The following is a 6583-nucleotide window of genomic DNA, read 5'->3' on the forward strand; positions in this document are numbered from 1 at the left end:
TTCAACAGTTTGAAAATAGATTCTAGTTGGTAAAACTAGAGTTATTACACTAGGCCTTGGAATGACTATACTAGGCCGTGGTATTTCAAATATGAGTACAGTAGGCCTTGGGGCTAGTAATATAGTAATATGTGAAATACCACGGCCTAGTATAGTCATACCAAGGCCTACTGTAATAACTCGATTTTTAACAACTAGCATCTTGTTTCACAAAAAACAAAGTGGTGAAACTAGAAAGAAACTTATTTTTTAGACAAGTTTCAACAGTTTGTTTTTCATGAAACCAGATTCTATTTGGTAAAACTAGAGTTATTACACTAGGCCTTGGAATGACTATACTAGGCCGTGGTATTTCAAATATGAGTATAGTAGGCCTTGGGGCTAGTAGTATAGTAATATGTGAAATACCACGGCCTAGTATAGTCATACCAAGGCCTACTGTAATAACTCGATTTTTAACAACTAGCATCTTGTTTCACAAAAAACAAACTGGTGAAACTAGAAAGAAAATTATTTTTTAGACAAGTTTCAACAGTTTGTTTTTCATGAAACCAGATTCTATTTGGTAAAACTAGAGTTATTACACTAGGCCTTGGAATGACTATACTAGTCCATGTTATTTCACATATGACTATACTAGCCCTTGGGTTGGTTTTTAACATGTATTTACCCATCAGTGTGTGTGAGCGGCGCAAACAACATTAATGAAACTTATTAATGGTGAACCACAAATGTAAATTTATTTTTTATCACAAAAAAAAAACTAAAAATTATTTTTTACGGCGTTTGGGGGCAGATGGTTTCAATTTGGGGGTGTGCAGGGAATATGCAACACTTGCAGTTGAAGACGGTGTTTGAGGGGAAGGGGCAACAAAACTTGTGGGGGAAGGTAGTCCAGTTAAGGGAATTAAACTTTGAACACTTGTAGGAGAGGAAATCTGTTCAGGTACATTAGTTGTAATGGCATGTCGCCGTAGGCTTGTGTGCCTGGACCGACTTTGGCCCAATGCCCGCCTTGATTGATTTCGCCTTGAAGTAGGGGCAAATATGGAATGTAGGTCCCCCGTCTGCTGGTATGGCAGCTGCTGCTGAGGTGGCGGCTGCTGCTGCAGAGGTGGCGGCTGCTGCTGAGGTGGCGGCTGCTGCTGAGGTGGCGGCTGCTGCTGAGGTGGCTGCTGCTGCTGAGGTGGTTGCTGCTGCTGCTGAGGTGGCGGCTGCTGCTGAGGTGGCGGCTGCTGCTGAGGTGGCGGCTGCTGCTGAGGTGGCTGCTGCTGCTGAGGTGGCTGCTGCTGCTGAGGTGGCTGCTGCTGCTCTTCGTTGTCAGTGCTCGTCCTTGCAGGAGGACTGGTGGCGGCAGTGATGGCCCAGGTTTGCAGAGTGGTGGTGGCAGGGCTACTACATGTTGTTGTAGCGGCAGGGCTGTTCCATGTTTGCCTAGTGGTGGCTGAGCTCCACGCATGCATGGGATTGGCGGTGGTGCTCCAGACAGGAGCAGCGCTTGCCATGGTGGTGTCGGTGAAGTGACCAGCTGCACTCAGACTTGTGGTGGTGTAACGGTGGGTGTCCTGGCTTTGAATAGAGGTGTCCGTGCAGTGGTATGCAGCACAAGTCGGTAGTGAGGTGAAGCGAGTCAATGGTGGCACAGGTGGAAAGGACACCACTGACTGCTGACCGTACCGATTATGCTGCATAGCCTGCAAGAAAGCATTGTTGCAGGCCTGCAGCACATTCAGCTGTTGATCAGGACTAAGGTGTTCCGCCATGCCCTTTTCAATCTTACTAAAAAAATGGTGTGCTGGTCTGTTGAGGTCGGCCTCCAGACGGTCAAGGCGCTGTTCTACAGAATTGAAGCGGTGTTCAAAGTGGTTAAAACCACGTTCCATGAGTGCAAAACCGCTTTCAACTCTGTCGGACAGTGACTTGAGGCTGGAATTAAATGTCTCGCTCAAATGCATAAACTCGGGCAAGACATTCCTGTCCAAGGCCCTCTGCCGCTGGTGGGTAGTGCCCGCATAACCAGTGGCAGAGACCTGGGACAGGGGAACACCTGATGGCCCAGCTTCCTGGTCACCAGCTGTGTGTGTGGTTGACCTGCAAGGTGCTTCCTGGCTGTCGGATGGCTGGGACGGGTCAGAGGACGTCCGAGGAAGGACCGCTCCAGGGCCAGGTTGCAGGGTGCTGCTCCAGGTGCTGTGGAAGAAAGGAAAATCATTACTACCATGCCTTTACAAGAAGCATCAGCTGTGGATTAGAAAAACACAGATTAATAAAAATAAAAACCCAAAATGTATAATACTTACGATCTTGTGGCAAGGACCGGTCTTAGGAACTGCAACGCGTGATAGTGACGGTATCTAGTTCTGGTCCTTGACGCAGATCCACTGCGAACCTGGCCCTCAGCACGAACATCACTGTTGAAGCGGTCCTTGATCGAACGCCAACGTGTTCGGACTTTGTCCACTGTTGATAAAAAAAAACAGTGCCGTCAAGGACAACAGTCACTGCGGCACAATGTAGCAATACAATACTCAAAGCAGTCACTGTAGACCCCGATGAAACTGTTGGGTTTCCTGCTAGAATACGCCTAGCACGAAACCCAACAGTGCCGTCAAGGACAACAGTCACTGCGGCACAATACAGAGCAATACAATACTCAAAGCAGTCACTGTAGACCCCGATGACACTGTTGGGTTTCCTGCTAGAATACGCCTAGCACGAAACCCAACAGTGCCGTCAAGGACAACAGTCACTGCGGCACAATGTAGCAATACAATACTCAAAGCAGTCACTGTAGACCCCGATGACACTATTGGGTTTCCTGCTAGAATACGCCTAGCACGAAACCCAACAGTGCCGTCAAGGACAACAGTCACTGCGGCACAATGTAGCAATACAATACTCAAAGCAGTCACTGTAGACCCCGATGACACTGTTGGGTTTCCTGCTAGAATACGCCTAGCACGAAACCCAACAGTGCCGTCAAGGACAACAGTCACTGCGGCACAATACAGAGCAATACAATACTCAAAGCAGTCACTGTAGACCCCGATGACACTGTTGGGTTTCCTGCTAGAATACGCCTAGCACGAAACCCAACAGTGCCGTCAAGGACAACAGTCACTGCGGCACAATGTAGCAATTAAATACTCAAAGCAGTCACTGTAGACCCCGATGACACTATTGGGTTTCCTGCTAGAATACGCCTAGCACGAAACCCAACAGTGCCGTCAAGGACAACAGTCACTGCGGCACAATGTAGCAATACAATACTCAAAGCAGTCACTGTAGACCCCGATGACACTATTGGGTTTCCTGCTAGAATACGCCTAGCACGAAACCCAACAGTGCCGTCAAGGACAACAGTCACTGCGGCACAATGTAGCAATACAATACTCAAAGCAGTCACTGTAGACCCCGATGACACTGTTGGGTTTCCTGCTAGAATACGCCTAGCACGAAACCCAACAGTGCCGTCAAGGACAACAGTCACTGCGGCACAATACAGAGCAATACAATACTCAAAGCAGTCACTGTAGACCCCGATGACACTGTTGGGTTTCCTGCTAGAATACGCCTAGCACGAAACCCAACAGTGCCGTCAAGGACAACAGTCACTGCGGCACAATACAGAGCAATACAATACTCAAAGCAGTCACTGTAGACCCCGATGACACTGTTGGGTTTCCTGCTAGAATACGCCTAGCACGAAACCCAACAGTGCCGTCAAGGACAACAGTCACTGCGGCACAATGTAGCAATACAATACTCAAAGCAGTCACTGTAGACCCCGATGACACTGTTGGGTTTCCTGCTAGAATACGCCTAGCACGAAACCCAACAGTGCCGTCAAGGACAACAGTCACTGCGGCACAATACAGAGCAGGGAAATACTCACTAAACGCCTTTTTGGAGGATGCTGTGGCGCTGTCCCAGCCATCCATCAACGCTGCGGCCACCTCATTCCATAGCCGCCGGGTCACCACATTGTCCTTGTACAGCCGGTCACGGCTGTCCCACAACGGCGAACGCTCCTGGACCAGGCTGATGAGCTGCTCATTATCCAGGTAGACGTCTTCATCCCGTTGTGGAACCTAGACAAAACACATTCATTAGAATAATCAAATTTAAATTGAATAAAAAGTTACAAAAAAAGAAACAAAAAAAAGAGTAAAAATAGAAGATAAAAAATAAAGAACATTACAAATCATTTGATACTTACATTCCGTATCACCACCGGGACTTGGCTTCGCTGCTCCTGCTCTTCGCCCTCACTAGTGCCGTCCGCAGATGATGATGACGATGTCTTAAGAAAGTTGAAAAAAACGTAAGAGATTTGGAGAAGCAGCAGACATACTTACCAGATGCACGAAAATAATCACCTCACGGTCTGCTTGCGCCAATTCCTGCCGCGATGGGGAATACTCGGATTCTGAAGACATACTGCATGTAAAAATAATAAAAATCATTAGTACATACATAATTTAAAAGGACAGGCATATAATGTAATATACTCACATTCTTCGCTGATATAATGGGTTCTTGGTTGACTGTCTGCTCTTCAATCTGTCAGTGTAGTAGTGGCAGAGTTTTGGCAGGCACCTCCTTTATATAGACTTTTTTTTTTTGACTTTAGAAGATTCTAACTAGGATAAAAAGTGGACACCACCCAAAAAACGCAGCGCTAAAAAATCGCATACCTGCGCATGCCAGTGCGCACGTATGCGCATCCATAGGCTATAATGGCCATTTTTAGCGCAAAACGTGCGCATACGTGCGCATGCGCTTTTTTCCAGGGCCAAAAAATGCAACATGCAGCGTCTGGAAAATACCAACGCACACCCCAAAAAAACGCAGCGCATGAAAATCGCATACATGCGCTTACAAGCGCGCATGTATGCGCACCCATGTTAAATATAGGGGAAAAATCGCATGCGCACGTATGCGTTTTTTTCCAGCGCTAAAAAACGCAAATGTGAAACCAGCCTAACCCATGCATGGTATGTGAAAAGAGCTCCATGGAGTAATCAGTAGCGTGGCCTGCCACATCCTTCACTTTTGGTAGGGGTGAAGGACACAAGGAAAGGTGTTGATCCTGACCAGGAGCCTCCACTGACGACTCAGTGCTTTTATTTTTTGAAACTTCAGAAGAGGAGGCGAGAGAGCTGGAGGCTGTGTCAGCAATGTAAGCCAAAATTTGTTCCTGAAGTTCCGGCTTTAAAAGTGGTTTACCTACTCCCAGAAAAGAGAGCCTTCAAGGCCTTGTGGAGCCAGACGATGACGCAGGCTCAACACCTCCTGCGTTAGGTGCTATTGTGATTTTGTCACTACCAACAGATGCAACACCACCACCATCGGGACCAGCTGGCAACCCCCGCCCACTTCCATGGCGTCTTGCACCATTCTTCCACATTTTTGTGAAAATGTACCCAAAATACCACCAGCTATATGGTACTGTAAAACAAGGTAGAAGGTGTATCTACCATTGCTGAGAATTTGAATTTCTCTATAGATTTGAGGACTCTGAACTATTGTCTCAGGCCCAGTAGAGATTACACCTCATTGTAACAGGCTGAAATTGGATGGTGTATGACAAAGTGGAGGGTGTCTATAGGATTGGTGAAAATTTGAAACTCACTATAGATTTGAGGACGCTGAACTATTGTCTCAGGCCCAGGAGAGATTACACCTCAATGTAACAGGCTGAAATTGGATGGTGTATGACAAGGTGGAGGGTGTCTATAGGATTGTTGAGAATTTGACTCTCACTAGAGATTTGAGGATGCTGAACTATTGTCTAAGGCCCAGTAGAGATTACACCTCAATGTAACAGGCTGAAATTGGATGGTGTATGACAAGGTGGAGGGTTTCTATAGGATTGGTGAGAATTTGGATCTCACTAGAGATTTGAGGACGCTGACAATGATGCTCTCAGTCCAAGTATGGACGCAGGCAGCCTAATAAGCAGGACTGCTGCACACACAAAAGGGTGGAAAAATGAACGCTTGGTAACTGTGCAGAAAATAGGAAGAAAAGTATTTTTGCTTTTAAAAAAGCAGTTTGCACAGCAGTGTGCAAACAGCAATGCAGCTATCAGGGAGCCTTATAAGGCAGCCTAATAACCAACAGAGCTGATGCACAAAAATAGAGCCTCCCCTGTCACTGCACACAAAGTGTTGTGTTGTAAGTGGAAATCGCTAACAGCAGAAGCAGTTTTTTAGTTCTTCTTCCCTGCCTAACGCTCTACCTTCTTCTGAATCAGCAGCAGCAAACTCTCCCTAATGCTAAGATCGGCAGAAGTAAGATGGTGGTCGGTGTGCACGCCCTTTTATAGCCCCTGTGATGCCACACAAAGCAAGCCAATCACTTGCATGCCCTTCTCAAAGATGGTGGTGACCGATGCCTATGTCATCGCGTTGCCCACAGTGTGTGTCCTCCATCATTGGCTGAAAAAGGGCGCTGGAAGCATCTTTTGAAACGCGAATTTGGCGCTCTGGTCGCCGACCTCGTGGCCAACCTCACACTATGGTCGGGTTTCGTTTCATGAAACCAGACTTCAGCGAAAGTCGCCGACTTTTGAATATGA

General features: G+C 47.0%; 1 long non-coding RNA gene across 1 annotated transcript; it reads right to left on the bottom strand.

Moving 5' to 3' along the window:
• Positions 1-4242: 4242 nt before the first annotated feature.
• On the bottom strand, positions 4243-4649 carry LOC141078381 (uncharacterized). Its single transcript, XR_012227834.1, has 3 exons — positions 4516-4649; positions 4380-4440; positions 4243-4303 (listed from the first exon to the last, which is right to left on the bottom strand). It is a non-coding gene; the product is annotated as an uncharacterized lncRNA (long non-coding RNA).
• Positions 4650-6583: the final 1934 nt, after the last annotated feature.

The sequence above is a fragment of the Dendrobates tinctorius genome, unplaced genomic scaffold (genome assembly GCF_039654945.1).
Source record: "Dendrobates tinctorius isolate UK_male_01 unplaced genomic scaffold, ASM3965494v1 ptg000016l, whole genome shotgun sequence".
Classification (NCBI taxonomy): Eukaryota; Metazoa; Chordata; class Amphibia; order Anura; family Dendrobatidae; genus Dendrobates; species Dendrobates tinctorius.